We start from the raw sequence: 17,402 nt of genomic DNA, 5'->3' as shown, positions 1-17,402 counted from the left end.
GTCAGAAATGAAGAATAAAATAACTAAATCAAGAATAATCTACAGGGAATCAACAGTAGAGTAGATAAAGCTGAGAATCAAATCAGTGATTTGGAATATAAGAAGGCAAAAAACACCCAATCAGAACAGCAGAAAGAAAGAAGAATCCAAAAGATCCTCTGGGACAACTTCAAGTGTACCAACATTTGCATCATGTGGGTGCTGGAATGAGAAGAGAGAGAGAGCAAGAAATGGAAAATCTATTTGAAAAAATAATTACAGAAAACTTCCCTAACCTGGTGAAAGAAACAGACATATAAGTCCAAGAAGAACAGAGAGTTCTAAACAAGATGAACTCAAAGAGGCCCACACTAAGACACACCATAATTAAAATGCAAAAAATTAAAGACAAAGAGAGAATTTTATAAGCAGCAAGAGAAATGCAATTAGTTACCTACAATGGAGCTCTCATAAGACTGTCAGCTGATTTCTCAACAGAAACTTTACAGGTCAGAAGGTAGTGGCAAGAAATATTAAAAGTGATGAAAAGCAGAGACCTACAACCAAGATTACTCTACCCAGCAAAGCTATCATTTAGAATTGAAGGACAGATAAAGACTTTCCCAGATAAGAAAAAGCTAAAGGAGTTCATCACCACCAAACCAGTATTATATTAAATGGTAAATGATCTTCTTCAAGAAGAAAAAAATGATATAGAAATATGAACAAAAAGTGGTAATAAATACATGTCTATCACCAATTGAATCTAAAAAAATAAATGAACAAGCAGAATACAAACAGACTCATAGATACAAATAACATTTTAATGGTTTCCAGATGGGAGGGGTGTTGGGGGATGGGTGAAAAAGATGAAGGGATTAAGAAGTACAAATTAGTAGTTACAGAATAGTCAGTGGGATATACCAATCAGAAAGGATATATGCAACCCTATGTTCATATCAGCACAATTTACAATAGCTAAGATTTGGAAACAGCCTAAGTGCCCATCAGCAGATGAGTGGATTAGAAAACTGTGGTACACCTACACAATGCAATACTGCACTGTTGTAAAAAAGAAGGAATTCTTACCATTTGCAACAGCATGGATGGAACTGGAGAACATTATGTTAAGTGAAATAAGCCAGCGAATGAAAGAAAAATACCACATGATCTCACTCATTTATGGATAATTAAGACCATTATAAACTGATGAACAAATATAGATACAGAGGCAGAGCAACATCGAACAGACTGTCAAACTACAGCGGGAAGGCTGGGGAGGGTTGGGAGGGTGGGTAAGAGATCAACCAAAGGACTTGTATGCATGCATATAAGCATAACCAATGGACACAAGACACTGGGGGGTATGGGAGGCCAGGGGAAGGTCAAGGGGAAAAAAAGGAGACATATATAATACTCTTTGTAATACTTTAAACAATAAAACAATTTTTAAAAAGAAGTACAAATTGGTAATTACAGAATAGTCAGTAGGATATAAAATGCAGCATGGAAAATATCCTATCTAATAAAAAGGGAATATGCTAATTGACCCTCATGCCATCACAAAGATGGCGGCGCCCACAGCCAATAAGGAGGGAATATGCTAATTGACTGCCCCGCCCTCAAAGATGGCGGTGCCCACAGCCACAAGATGGCAGTGCCCAGTCCCCTCAGCCCTGCCGGGGTGGCAGGCGCACGGCAAGGCTGGGCCTGCCTGTGCCACGTGCCTGCCTCCAGAGTCCCCCAGTCCCCTCAGCCCCCCAGTCACCCAGGGCCAGCCCAAGGCGCAGGCAAGCTTCAGTTGGCAGCTGCCCAGCCATCCAGGGCCAGTCCGAGGCTCAGGAAACCAGGCTGGCTGAGGCTTGAGCTGCCAGCAGTGGCAGCAGCAGAGGTGTGATGGGGCATCGCCTTCCCCTGATCGCTGGGTCTCCTCCCGCCCCTGAGGGCTCCCGGACTGTGAGAGGTGGCAGGCTGGGCTTGAGGGACCCCCCTCCAGTGCATGAATTTTCATGCACCAGGCCTCATAAGATTGTAATAACTATGTAAGATGGCAGATGCATACTAGATTTACTGGCTTGATCACTTAGTAAGTTATATAATGTTTAATCATTGGGGTGCACACCTGAAACTAATACATTATTGTGTGTCAACTGTAATTGAAAAATTAAAAATGGGGAGGAAGCATGACTGCTTCCGGGATTTGGCCAGGCTTGCATGCTGAATTGTCAACAACATGCAGTCTGATGATGTTATCTGGAATACACTAGGAAACAAGTAACTTTGCTCCTTCAAAATAAGAACTAAGACACAGAGCTTTTGCAGAAATGAATACAGCCTGACTAGACTGTGTAACCTATTGCCTTGTCCCCTGGCAAACAGTTAGTATGCCACTATCAAAGAAGATAAAGGACAGTGCTAGTTGTATATGAAGGTGATAAAAACAGGTAGCTTTTCCTAGGCATCTCTGGGAACGAGTCTGGCTTCATAATAATGATGAGAAAGCATTAGAGCCAATAGATGAAAATCTAATTTACTGGCCCCATTTCATTCAACACAAGTGTAAGCTGAGTTTCACCATGATTACCCAGTACCTAATTTGAATTTGAAAACTTACACTAAAGCGACAGGGGAAACTTGTTCCTTTGAGTGAGAAGGTGGAGCAGAGGGAAAAAAAGAAGAGAGGAAAAGGCATTAATCACTGCTCAGCTGGACAATGTCATTGAAAAGGAATTGCTGGAGAGACTTAAACAAGGTATGTATGGCGACATCTACAACTTCCCCATTCATGCCTTGGACAAGGCCCTGGAATAGCAGGAGGCAGAGAGTGACTCAGATGCTGAGGAAAAAGATAAGGAAGATGATGAGGAAGATGTGGGAAAAATAAAGTTTGTGAAAGTTGATGAGGTAGATGAGAGTGACATAAGAGATTTTGAGGATATGAATAACCTGGATGCCAGCAGTGATGAAGATCAAAATGAGAAATCCGCTAGTGAGGAAGAAGAAAAAGCGCTTGATGCCAAGCACAAATGCAAATACCCTTGAAAGGACCTTTATGAAGAAATGAGCGTATGTGGCAATAGACTATGAGCAGGAGACAGAGCCTGCGGCTAAGGCCAAAACCATGTGATTTCTGTTCATCACTTGACATTTATAACAGGACTGAACATTTTGAACTTTATTCTCATCACATACATACCTCCAGTTTTTACTCTTTATATTGTATTTAACCCAATATTTGTGTGTTTTATATTTATGCCACTCTGTAGGGCAATAAATATGGGAGGATGTGGAGGAAATCCTTAAATTGTAAACAGAGTATTTTTATAGCTTTGGCATGTGTTGAAGTGACAGTTTGAGTACGAGAAGCTCAACAGATGAGTTTGTGGTTGTAAGTATTTCTAAATTTTAAATGCTAACCACCATGAGTGCCTCCCACAACTTTATTCAGAAATGTCCAGACTTCAATGTTTTCTTGTTCTTTCCCTACTTGTATGGGAGTGAAAGGGAAGAAGGAAAAAGAAGATCTAAATTATAATGTCCAGTATAAAAATACCTTTTTTTTCTTAAATAATTCCATTTATACAAAAAAAATCCTCTTCTCTTTAGGAAAGTAATACAAATCTTTAGTTCCACTGTAGAGAGTACCTTCAGAAACCCACTGTAATTTTCTGATATAGTTTACCATCTTGCTGTCTTTGCAGCTTTGGGGAATTTTAGCCAGGAGACTCTGAAACATTAAACCAAATAGGCTTTGATTTTGATTTTTTTTCTTTACCTTGGTTCTTCTTTCTTGGTACCATACTCAAAGGAAAGATTGGATGACACCAGGGGACAGTTCACAGAACAAGTGTAACTGTAAAAACTAACAGCATGCTTGGAAATGTCCTACTGGCTCGTGGAGAAGCAGCTTAATACCAGCTAAGGTGAATTAGATGAGATCTAGGACTTGAAAACTGCCTGAGATTAAAGATCCAAGATGAAGTTTAATCTGAATAAGCTAATAAAACAACAAACTATGCTCTCTCTAAATATTTTTAGAATATGAATTTATTTTCATGCTGTCTTATATCTTTCCAACTGAAGACTTCTAAATGGGGTAATAAATGAGGCAATAGTTTATTAAATATATGTAAATACATACATAGTTATTATATGCTATGGCTTTGAAAAGTTCTCTTTTGTGGAACATGAGACCAAAGAATTGACATGTGCATAAATAAGAATATGGAAAAACATAGTTGACCCAGAAAAACTGGAAACATTTCTGGGATCCAAATTAGTCTACCTGTACTATTACTCCTTGGTGGCTTATAGCCCATTATTTCACTTGTTTTTTAATTTAATGACTGGAACAGAACCTAAATTGTACACACTCTTGATTATGATTCTTTTGTACATTATCTGTCCTAGCCTCAGATATATTTTCTAATCTTCCTGCTTTTGGTCTGAATGGTTCTGAATACCTTTATTCAAACTCTATTGAAGGCTAGAGGGCTCCAAAGGTGGAGACCTAAACCCTCCATATTCATTTACAGACTTGATCAGATACAACATTCATTTATAGACTTGGTCAGCCACGTGAATAGTAAATTAATAGTAGGAATTACTCAAGGATAATGAGGCCTAACTGAAACCACATTGCAGCTCGTCCCTTACCTTCACTTGTCCTTGAGAGCAAGGTCCAGGAGAAGCAGGCAGTCTGTGGCCTGCTTTAACAAGGCACTCTTAACAGGTTCAGGTGTAAGACTTGGATCCTTTGCATATCAATTCAAGAGATCCTTCAATAAGACCACAAGGCTACAGGAAACTCTGGAATCAAGAAGAAAAACATGTTCATACTCTAAATCAGGATGTTAAACTGGAGACTTCAAAGACCATCCAGTATAAAGCCCTCATTTCATAAATGAAGGAACTGAAGTCAAATGACTTAAAGACCACAGAATTAGAAGCAGAACCAGAGACCAGACTCCAGTTTTTTTTTAACTTCAAGCCCCCTTTTTTTTCTATAGCATACTGCCCATATACACACCCTGGCCTGGCTAAGAATACCTTGTTCTCCTCCAGAAGCCTGGTTCCACTCTAAGGAAATAGCCTCTCCTAAACACAGAGAATTGGGATCTCCTCTTACCAGGGGCCTGTACTTTTGGCCAGAGAATAGGAGATGGCCCATAGTCTTTAACTTTGATGCAGTCTAAGGCTGGGAAGTTACAAATAAAATGAGGGAAATAAGCTTGGCTTCTGGGACTTAAGTGTCAATTTGAATTTTCTGTCATTTAATTCTAGATCCTAGCTTACCATCAGTTAAGCCCAGACTATTAACTTATACTTATTAGCCTTTTGAAAAGGTTAATAAGTATAAGTGATAGTCGCACAAATTGGAAATATACTTAATGCCACTATCTGTATGTATAAAAACAGTAAATTTTATGTGTGTTTTTTTACCACAATAAAAACTAAAAAGCCGAGCCAGAAGAGCCACCACAGCTGTGAACAACACCCACCAGAGGAGCTGCTGCCAACTGAGGAGCAGCTGCTACCGCAACCACCCAAGGAGCAACCACAGCCCAAGGAGGCCAAAGACAAAGATGAAACAGCCCAGCAAGGTACTCGGGATCCAGTAGCCAGTATTTTTACACATAACAAAAGCAGGCAGGATGCAAACCTGATATGACCCTCTCAGCTCCAACAGTAAATTTCTGAAGAAGAGCAACCCTTTAATGTGTGTGCGATGTTTTTTTAAAGAGCTTGGAGGAAAGTGGAAACCATACTGCACACTCTGATGGGCAGCCTTCCAGCTATCACAGTTACTCCTGTGAGAAGCAGAGCTGAGACCGAGGGGGGGAAGTCCAAGAAGTCAGTGGCCGAGTGGGTTTAAAGCATGTTATGTGCATCTAGAGATAAAGCAGTCAGAGGGGCCAAGCCAAGATTAATGGCCCGCATGGCAGTCACCCCTGACCCTGAAGGAGCGGCTGCTACCATGGGAATGGCACGGATACTGAGAAGTCAAGAATTAGCCGCTAAGACCGGAGGGCCCTCCAAGGCCGAGACCTTCCCTGGGTTTATTTAGTTTTGCTATAAATCACTTATTTAATAAACTGTCATTCTTAGGATAGTACATTCTACAATAATTTATGACGATTAGAGAACTGAGAGAGAAAACATGAAGTTTGTGTACAAAAGAAAAAAAATCTCCCAAACTGTTTTCTTTAGATATCTGACTTCGTGTGGGAGATCAATGCCAAGATTCACTCTTTTTTTTTAATCCTCACCCAAGAACATTTTTTCCATTGATTTTTTTAGAGAGGATGGAGCGGAAGACAGATGGGGAGAGAGAGAAACATCGAAGTGAGAGAGACACATCGATTGGTTGCCTCCCATTCGCACCCTGATGGGGGTCAGGGGTGAAGCCTACAACGAAGATACATGTCCTGACCAGGAATGGAACCCTCCACTGTTGGGTCGGTGGGCCAACGCTCTAACCACTGAACAACCAGCCAGGGCACCAAGACTCACTCTTGAAGGGTTGTCCTAGCTCCAGCTGTTTTTAAATGACTCTGAATCCCAGTCAAATCAGCAATGGTGTGGTCTCCCCCACTGAAATGCTACTCTGGATTTTGACTTTAAGACGTATTCAATAGTTTTGGAAGAACGCAGAGCTAGGGAGTTCAGTGGCTTGGTGGGAAAGTCACAAGAACTTGACCCTCTTCAATATCTGTTCATCAAATACTTTTTTCCAACATGAGGATATTTATTGTGCTAACTCAGCTTCTGCCTGTAATCATACCTCTTAGTTGGGGTGCTTCACGGAATGGGAAAAAGCTATAAGGCTTTCTCAGAAAAAGGAGTTGTACTACATTTGCCCTTTAAGGGTTATTTGATTGCATTTATCTTTCTCCAAAAAAAAAAAATCTTGCTAGAACTTGTAATGTTCTAACAGAAATTGGTATGGCGCAGTCAGGCAACGGCAAGCAGGAAAAGGAAAAGCAGCAAGTGATGACTTTGAAAAGTATTAGCATACATTCCAGCGCATTCCAAACACATAAAGAATAAACTTAGCAGGGAAAGGCATTCCATGAGATCCAAGTGCAAGAAACAAACACTTTACGTTACTATCCCACGTAGAAAAAGAGCAGAAATTGGAGGCCCAGATGAAGTGTTCGTGGAAGATCCGTGAGAGAGCAGGGCAGACACACACCGAAAGATACTTCTCAGAATGACATGCCTTGCAATTTGAGCATTTTTGAGCTCACGATGGAATTTTAAAGCCATCCAGAAACAACAGATGTTTGAACCCAAATGATCCAACTTCTGATGCCAAAATTAGGGCTCTGAAGAAGAACATCAGAGTGAAACATATGAAGAACAACTTCTCCAGGCTGAGTTGAAAGAGATTTATCCTGTGGCTGGCTGACCTATCCTTTTATCTGTGCCCATTTATATTCTCAGCGATAAAAATTTCTGTCAAATGGAAATATTAATAACGAAAATGCAGGTCTCTGTTCTGGGTCTGACTTCAATCTCCCTCCTCTCCCCTTTGAGCACTCTGTCTCTCAGCTGAATTATGAAACCAGGAGGAGGACTCTTCTGAGCATGATTTATGCCCAGACTCTCACATGTGAAAACCAGCAACAGGTCACGGCTGAACCTACACGGCACAGCATTATCTAGCTTATTTAAACACTGTAATCAGCAAGCCAGATATTTCAAGCAAGCAAACAAAAACCAGCCAACACCAACTCCCACGACAATAAGTAAGCAGACTCAACTTTGCAAGCTCCCTTTTTTCCAGATAAATGGCAAACCTCGGCTTCACCTGGCTTAAAGGATACATCAAGGTTATTGCTTCATTATAAAACAAGGTTTGTTTGTTTCTATTAGCTTGTCAGATTAACTACCCACCCCCACCCCATCTCTCAGTTAGACAAGTGAATGCAACTTAGACATGGAAGCACGTTATTCAGTTTTCAAAGAGACTTCTTGTACATCTTATTTATCAAATAAACTTCTCAGCAAGGTAGCAAGGGTTATTGGATGTTAGCACTAAAATGTTTCTTATTTCAGCATAGAAACACTGTGAGGAGAGTGGCAGTATGGTCATGGTTTTAGAAGGAAGCCAGGAACTCCAACTGTAACTGCACTTTAAAAATAGCACAGTGGCTATGATTATAATTTAGCTCTGCAGCACGTAAGCGTGGTATGAGCAGGAAATGGGAGTGCATCTTCTGAGCCTGATAAGATTCTCTAATGTAAGACATATGCTCTGTGTCTTAGCTGAAGAGTGAGGCCCAGCCAGAGAGAGGAAAAGCATATATGTTTATCTTTAACCCAAAGATCAAACTTATCAACCTTGGAAGGTTTTTTGAATTGCTGTTTAATTAAGTGATGAAGTCGAGAAATGCATAGCATAGATTCAAATGCGGAAAAAAATACCTTTATGGGGAAAGTTAAAATTTGAAATGCCTTCAAGAGGAAGATGAATTAAGTGGGCTCTGCATCCCAAGCCTGTGTTATCTCAGGGCAGCCTCCCAGGCCGCAGCCGCTCCTGAGGGACATCCGTGCTAATCAAGAGGACATTCCTGACCAAAGAATAGCCATTGTCTATAAAAGGCCAAAGTTGAAAAAAAAACCACAAACTACCCAAACAATAAAGAAGGCCAAAGTTGAATTCATTAAGAATCATATGTTTGAGAACACTCTACAATATCAATAATTATTCATAATTCTACTTATGATAAATAGAAATGTGACAAAGTGCCCCCAAGATTACCCTTATATTTAACCAGTTAACTGCCACGATATTTTGAATTTAATTAAAAAAGGTCCGCCACTTGTGTCTATAGACGCTTATGGCCTACAAATGGTTAAGGAAAGAACTAATGGTTTATACATTTCCAGATTAGTGCTTAGAGGTAGTATGATAGAACAACATGGCCCAGCAATGGGTACAGGACAGTATCACATCCCCTAATCTCATAGTCCACTTTAGGGACAATGAAGTGTGAAGCAGTCATATACCAAGTGCTGTTGGTGGTAAAAGTGAACTAATATAACTGAAAGTCCTTGGTAAGATTTAAAGAGCACTGTAAAGTAGTGGTACATTTTTATACTTAGTAGGTGCCAAGAACTCAGAGACATTAATTAACTTGCCTAATGTCACACAGCTAGTGAGTGGTTAAGCTAGAATTTGAGTCCAGTCAATCTGACTCTAGAGTATATGCTATTGATTTTTATGCCATGAATTGTATTATTATTCACCTGAAATGTAACATGCCTCTACTGCTCGATGATATAATGTGATCATCTGACGACTACGTGCTAGCAACCTAGCACTGACAGAAAAACTAATTCCAATAGCAGCCAAATTCTAAGGAGGAAAACATTCTTTCACCTTCATCTATGTTCAACCTTATCTTTTAATTTTTTAAATTAAAGTTTTATTTTTAAATTAAAATTTTGTGTCTTAGAATTCTCATATGTTTAATATGAGTACAAGATTGAACATGGGGTGCATGACAAGCATCCTGCAGCTAAAATATCTAACTTATGAAATTATTATACAGAAATCAATAGCTTTTATATTCACGAGAAAAAGATGCTTAGCAAATATAATGGAAGAAAATCTATTGACAATAAGCAATAATATGTATAAAATACTCCATCCTCATTTATAATAAACGTTAAAAAAACATGCTGAGATACCAACTTTCCCCATCAGACAGGCAAAACTCTGAAAGTTTGTTGGCAAAGCTGTCAAGAAATGGGCACTCTCGTACATACAGTATAAACCAGCACAGTCCTTATGGAAGACAATTTGACAATAGTGTCAGAATTACAAAAGCATTTCCGTTTAACCTGCCATGCCACCTTGGGAGTTTATCTCCTCTACCTGAGATATGCGAAGTGGCTGACGCAACATTGCAGAGGCAACCTGTGAGGTGTGCTGCTACTGAGGAAGCATTGTTGGTAATAGTAAATGATTAGAAAAAAAAATCTGTCAAGGGCGGGGGAAAAAAGGACACATATGTAATACCCTTTGTAATACTTTAAGCAATAAAAAAATTTAAAAAAAATAAAAAAATAAAAATAAAAAATAAATAAAAACTAAAAAGCCTTAAAAAGGAAAGAAAAATGAAAAATAACTTTAAAAAATACACTAGAGAATAATTGAATCTGCTCAGCTAAAGTGAAACACTTGCTAGAATCATGTTGATGGGGGTGGAGAGGGCAGTTCCCAGAAAATAGGAGGGCTATTGCATAGATATGCCATAAATGCCTACTACCTTATATTTGCTCCTGTGTCTTACCCTCATCTCTGCTTGTGTGGTTGTTCTACTTTGAGCTATATTCTCCTCTCATTTCTCTAAACTCCTTAAAACTTGATATCAATCATCTGGTTCTTGGTTATAACATTATCTTCCCTTTTGGCTTGACTATTTCACAGGTTTATTAATTTGCATGCCAATGACATTTTCAATGGTTTGGGGCACAGGGAACACACCTTGTACTTCTTCAGAGTGCTCCCACTGTTCCTAGAGTTGTTATACTGCATAGTAATTGTTCACATGCTTCCTGATTTTAACTGAAAATTTATTAGATTTTCACAGTAGAGAAGTTTAGATCCTGAACAAAAATTATTCATCTCCCCACATGTAACTCTAGTCACTAAATGGAGAGAATGACATTCTATTTCATTCCATCCATCCACTGGAAAACATTTAATGATTTATTACTCTATTTCAGCCACTGTGTTAAGTGCTTAGGATACAGAGAGGAATTGGTTAAGGTATCTGCTGCCCTTCAGGGCACAGTCTAGCTGGCAAACAGACATGGAGACAAATAAATTGTTACCACAACAGATAATGAGTGTCTAAAGGGAGTACAGATTGCTGAAGGAGCCCAGAAGAGGTGATTATAGGTGGATCTCTGGTTTTGGGATTAGAACTCCTAGGAAACAACTTATTATGTGATTGATTGTAGCCTACCTGAGATCACTCATCTTTAACAGTTTCCTTACAAGCTTGAGACTCCAAAATGGGTGAAAGAAACTAAGGGAAGCAATTTCCTCTTTTCAAATTTTTTTTTCAGAGATGGGATTCAGTGTCCTAACTTTCTTCCTGTCAGCTCATGTGGGTATTCCCCACCTCTCCCTTCCCCCCACCAGCTATCTGCTGCCTCATGAGCAATCTCAGGAGAGGAAAACACACTGATCCTCTTCCTCCTTGCACAACCCTGTTTTATGGAGCAGAATAGCCAGGAAATCAGGCAGTCCACTGAAAGGATCTTGCAACTGGGGCCTTCTACCAAATTATTCACCCTCTGATGATCATCTGTTTTAAATACTATTGGATGATGTGTTGAGACCTGGAATATTTCCTCTATAAATCTACTTTATAGAAGGTTAAGCTCTACTCTAATATGGAGGTGTGACTTGACTGAGATGTCAAATAAATTTTGCTTCACAGCTATTATAAGTAAACTGAGATGTCTGAAAAATCAGGCACCATGAATTGCCGCTTCCCTTTCCATGGTTCTGATTTGTAACTAGTAGTTGTGTACATTTCAGTTCACTGAAGACTCTGACTATGCAAACCTCTTTTTTTACCAGCCACTAAATATGCAGGAAACTATCTTTTATAGGTTCCAAATGTCATAGAAGAGCAACCAGGTCAGCAATGGAGGGAGAAGAGAAAAGAATGAAGTGGCATTTATCAATGTCCAATGAAACAAAAGGGTTTTACTAACTGTTTGGCATTTTTAGAAATTTATTTTATCATCACAGACATTGCTTCAGAATCTAGCCATACATTCATCATGCCAATACCCCCACACAGCTATTATTGGGAACTGGACAAACAAATCAAACTAATTCTGCAGTCTTAACTCTCATTAGCCCTAAAATCACTTTCAAGGACTCTCTTGATGCTAAGCTTGGGGCATTTCCACTCTGCCTAAGATACTGGGAGAGGTACCAACACCTATGCTGGAGCAAGCAAAGATTTGGCCCTGAGCATGGCAGCTTACCACAGCACTTGAAGGAGGCTACAGTGGGCACTTTATTTGCTCACAGCATTCTAGTTGTGAGAACTACATGTGTGACTTCAACAGAGTTCTTAGGTTTACCCAAGGTGGCTGGTCTCAGTTCACACGTAAAACTGCAATTAGCCATTATGCTATATTCTTCTATCACATTGGTTTTGCACCCGAGCATTTAAAATTGCACTAGATCAATGAAGCTTTCCTCGTCATTGACATCAGCTGTTAGGGAAGATAACTTCTGGATTGTTCCTTTTCTTCTTCCTCTTTTTCTTTATTTTCTTAATTGATTTTTAGAGAGAGAGGAAAGGAAAGAGACAGAGAGAGAGAGGATAGACGTCAATGTGAGAGTGAAACATCAATCAGCTGCCTCCTGCACAGCCCCCACCAGGGAACAAGTCCACAACCCTGGCACATGCCCCAATTGGGAATCAAATCAGAAATATTTTGGCGCACGAGATGATGCACAACCAACTGAGTCACATGGTACAGGGTGACTTCTGGGTTCTCAATAGACTCTTGAGGTGTTTTTCCCCTTTTGAGGCAGATCTTGGAGACTAAGTTTGAGGTTCTTGTTCCAGATCCTTCTGGTCATCACATCTTCTGATACATGTAACTTCTTCCTCACTTTTCTTAAGGGTTGGTGTTTGCCTTACTTTGGTGTAACTCTTGTATTAAATAAGTTCTGCAAATGAATCCAGGCTACTGTTGGAGACAGGAAATTGGAAATACTGATTCACTTGGTCCAACAAATTATATAGCAGTGATTCCCAATGTGGGGTACACACCTCACAGGAGGGCAATTTGATTTTTAAGAGGGGCAATTCGAGAATGAGTTATTAACTGAATTTTTTGCATTTCTTATGGTCCTAGGGGCCTCATATACAGTATATAAATATATATTGTGACATATTTATGCATTTCAGTTCTCTATTATATGTTTTGAAACTTTATTTGCTATTTTTTCATATCACTTCATATTATTATTTTTTAACAATTTCTTAGTGATTTCTTCCTTGGTACTTCAACTGTCCCTTCGTTCTTTTATTTTTCTCTTTCATGGATGCCATGTTCTTTGGAAGCTTATTTAGACCAAGTTAATGGCTTTTTAGGCTTCCTCCACATGAATAGTAGTTCACTTTTTGAATAATAAGAGTTGTATGTCATGGGGGGGAGGCATTAGGATTTTAAAGATGCTTAGGTGGGGCATGGCCAAAAAAAGATTAAGAGCCACTGCTATATAGGAATATATGTTATTCTGGCCAACTCATATGACACCACTCCTCTCTTTTTTATTATAAAGGATTTTAAATACATACATATATACATATATAAATATACATATATTTACTTATATGTATATAATTAGACACAATTATAAAATAAACTTCTATGTATCTATTACCATCAGCTTTAACTATTATCAACTGGCCAATCTTATTTTCTCTATACCCATATCCACCTCATTCTACCACATTCTTTTTTTCTGTTTAAAAATCACTTTTTGGCATACATATATGCATATAAATTCATTGGTTAATCTCTTTCCACCTGAAAAAAGGACATCTGTAATACTTTCAATAATAAAGATACTTTAAAAATAAATTAATTAAAAATTAAAATAAATAAAAATCATTTTATATTAACATCATCTTTCCATTTCAAGTGTCTGTCATGTATAAGGAATGTTAGTAAAAATTCCATTTGAAACTTCTTTGTACGCATTTCAGTTGATAAATAAACTGAATTCGCATAAAAGAATTAAACTTAAATAATTCATATTTCCTCCTCTTGCAACAGGCATATATTGGTAAAATATAAATATTCTTGGGCTTAAGCTTTGTTCTACCGTAAGTGAAGACCGTAACTCATCAGATGGTACAATTAACAACATAAAAACCAAGAAATTGTCAGTTGTGTCCTGGCTTGAACTAGTACTGAGGTGAGAAAAAGAATATTCACATGTGGTTTCTGGTCCAAGGGTGGGGCATGAGTGGTGAGGAGAAGAGAACATCTTTCTTTACAGCTCTGATAAAAATAATTTGTTGTGACACTGATTTTTAACTTTGAATATATTATTCTACATTTGTTGATTAATTCCATAATCATGTTATTTAAAACTCAGATGTCAACTAACAAAGTATAATCCATTTCGAATAATGTCAGTAGATTCAAAAATGATCTTTGGGCTGGTGGAAACAACAGAAATGCACATGGGGAGAGCAATGATTCAGGGTGTTTGTTTAGTTCACTGTAGTCAATCGCACATTCATCCTGGATTTCAGTATGGCAGACTTATCCACTCAGGGCATACCAGGCAGGGCTTCCTTGGCCTGAACAGCAGTGAGGCTGGCAGGCACCTGCTCAGAGCACACAGGGGATGATAGTGAAGGGCACCTAGGGGCAGCTGGCCTCCAGCTCCAAGGCCAACAGGATGCACTCAGTTGCAGCCATGTTGTTGCCATGATCTTGGAGGACCTCACCTAGCCCATTCCAGACCTCATGGGCCATTGAGTTCATCTAGACTGCATTCTGAAAAATTTTCTCCACTAGAATATAGTGTCCCAGCTGATGAAGGATCAGCTGCATGTTCTTCACATGGGTGGGGCTGATGTATAAGTCTTCTTCGTACCACCACTGGGTTTCATCAATGTTTCCTTGGAGCAACCTGGCCACATATATGTACAGGACGTTATGGGACATTGGAAAGAAGTTGGCAGCTTCTTGAGTGCAGGATGTGGCTTCTGTAGGCTTCCCAATGCCAATGTATACTTCAGCTGTGTGGAGCCAGATCTGTGTCAGGGTCATCCTGGGCCCTGCTTGGGAAAGCTTCTCTGCAGAGAAACCTGATCTCTTTTTTTTTCCTGATCCACTCTTAAATGGATGTGGCATGGACAGAGCTTGTCTCCAGGTCTCTGAAGTCTGAGAAAGTAATTATATTAAGCTGTCATCTGTCCGCAATGGTTCTATCTAAGAGGCTGCTCCCATGTCCAGAATCACTGGGATTGGTTACAAATAGCAGGATTTCCATATTTGTAACATGAGCTTACAAGTGAGGAGTGCTTCATCCAGCTCCAGCAGAGTGACTCCAACTTCATTTTGGAAAACAGTAGTATAAAATTTTCTGGATATTCACTCAGGGCCATGTCAATGATGTTCAGAACATCATGGTAATGCTTCTGTACTGATAACAAGAGGGCAAGGAGGTGCAGATAATTGACATCATAGCCTTGAAGCTGAAGAGCTTGATAGATATACCCCAGAGCCTCTGGTATCTGTTTGGAGATGGTGAGCTGCAGAGCCAGGTAGAAAGCTGCTTGATGATCTGTAGGTAATAGACTGTGGGCCCTCTGAAATGCAAGAAGCACCTTTCTCTGCAGGACCTCCTGTATCCTTCTCAAGGAAGCATCAGTGGCCTTCAGACTCTACATGAGTTCCACAGTGAAGTAGCCTTTGACCTTGAACTCAGACATTTTCTCTCCTGCATCAACGACAGTTTTGGCAAACTTCTCAGCCTCTTTCAACCAGTAAATAGAGCCCATGCACAGCTTCCCAGTGAGGAGGAAGATGGTGGTGTCATCGGGCTTTAGCTGAATGCATTTTTTCAGTGCTGGCCCATTTTCCAGCAGCCATGAGTGACAGAACAAACTGATACCAGAGGTTGAACTCAAAGGAAAACTTCATGGCTTTTGCTAAGCACTCCAACAGCAACACAAATTGGTCTCTTCTTCCAAGAGCAACAATCACTAGATCATAGACCACTGAGGCTCTCTGCAGACTGATGAGGCAGTCACTCTTATGCTAAGATATCCTGCTCATCACAGCATCCAGGTTGGCCATAGATTCACTAATCAGCAATAACAACAGGGCTTCTTCACTATTTTCTTGAAGACAAAAAAAGGTTCTCTCCTGAATAGATGCAGGTTTTTCAAGTGAGGGTGTACGTTTTTGTGTTTGCTTCTTTCCAGAGAGGATCATCCAGAGGTAACTGGAATGGTGGGTCCTCCAGAGAATTCCAGTAGCTCTGTTCACACATATCCCACAACAAGATCTCTGCCAACTGCCTCACTATTATCTTTTCTAACTCTTGGAAGTACAGGAGCACAATGTCCACTGCTTTCTCATAACAGGTGATGGCATGCTGATTCTAGTCCACATGGAGATTACTGGAAAATGAGGAAATAGGTAACTTTTCTAAACAAAGTCCTTTGGTAGTATAGGCTTCTGCCATCAACCACAACCTGTTCAGAGGGACTGTTATCACCAGCAAGTCTTGAAAGCCCACTCGTACATAAATGTTGAGAGCTTCTTTATAATCTCCTTCCACGTAGTTCAATTTGGCCATGATCATATTGAATTCTGTAGAAATTCTGACTTGAGGTTCCCTCGGTCAAAGGAGGTGGTCAGATACTTTTAGACCTCAGTCAGCTGGGGCATGGGGGTGTCTTTAGTTACTTCTCCCTAAAGAGAAGTTCTGTCATGTCATCACTGATGATGAGCTTCGGGGGCAACTGCTTGATGAGCTCGGGGATCCGCTCCCACCGGCAGTCACAGTGGCAGCACTCGATCTCTATCTCCAGCCCGAGCCCACTTTCTTGGTCACCATGATGGGCTGGCTGGCCCAGCTGGCCCACCCGCAGGCCCTTCAGGTCACGCAGCCACGCAACCCACAGATTCAGGCTCCAGCTCCAGCTCAGAGAGGTAAGGGAGCACTGGTAGGGGAAGAGGCATGGCTCCCACATTATTTCAAAGTAAATCCTATATATTGTATAACCTTATTTATAAATATGTCAGGATACAGATTCATTTTTAAAATATATTTTTATTGATTTCAAAGAGGAAGGAAGGGAGAGAGAGAGATAGAAACATCAGTGATGAGAGAAAATAATTGATTGGCTGTCTCCTACATGCCCCCTACTGGGGATCAAGCCTGCAACGGGGGCATATGCCCTTGACTGGAATCGAACCTGAGACCCTTCAATTCACAGGCTGACGCTCTATCCACTGAGCCAAACCAGCTGGGGCCAGATTCATTTTTAAACAAAATCACAGTATTATTATTACACACAAATTAAAAGATCCTCTTTTTTTGTGCTATTATTTTTTTAATTTTTTTTCAATCTTTAATTTCTTTATTGATTAAGCCACCTTCCCCTACCTTCCCTCTGAGGTTTGACAGTCTTATCGTTGCTTCTCTGTCTCTGGATCTATCCCTTTTCATCAGCCTACGTTGTTCACTATATTCCACAAATGAGTGAGATCATGTGGTATTTATCTTTCTCTAACTGGCTTATTTCACTTAACATAATGCTCTCCAGTTCCATCCATGCTGTTGCAAATGGTAAGAACGCCTTCTTTTTTACCGCAGCGTATTCCATTGTGTAGATGTA

The 17,402-nt window shown here is 39.9% G+C and overlaps 2 pseudogenes; one reads left to right on the top strand and one right to left on the bottom strand.

Annotated features, from left to right (window-relative positions):
- The first annotated feature begins 2,186 nt into the window (after positions 1-2,186).
- LOC102261274 lies at positions 2,187-3,106 on the top strand (annotated as a pseudogene).
- An 11,270-nt stretch (positions 3,107-14,376) lies between these two features.
- LOC102260977 lies at positions 14,377-16,754 on the bottom strand (annotated as a pseudogene).
- Positions 16,755-17,402: the final 648 nt, after the last annotated feature.

Source organism: Myotis brandtii, unplaced genomic scaffold (genome assembly GCF_000412655.1).
Source record: "Myotis brandtii unplaced genomic scaffold, ASM41265v1 scaffold206, whole genome shotgun sequence".
NCBI lineage: Eukaryota > Metazoa > Chordata > Mammalia > Chiroptera > Vespertilionidae > Myotis > Myotis brandtii.
The sequence above is the reverse complement of the archived record's forward strand: the minus strand, read 5'-3'. Positions and strand labels throughout refer to the sequence as shown.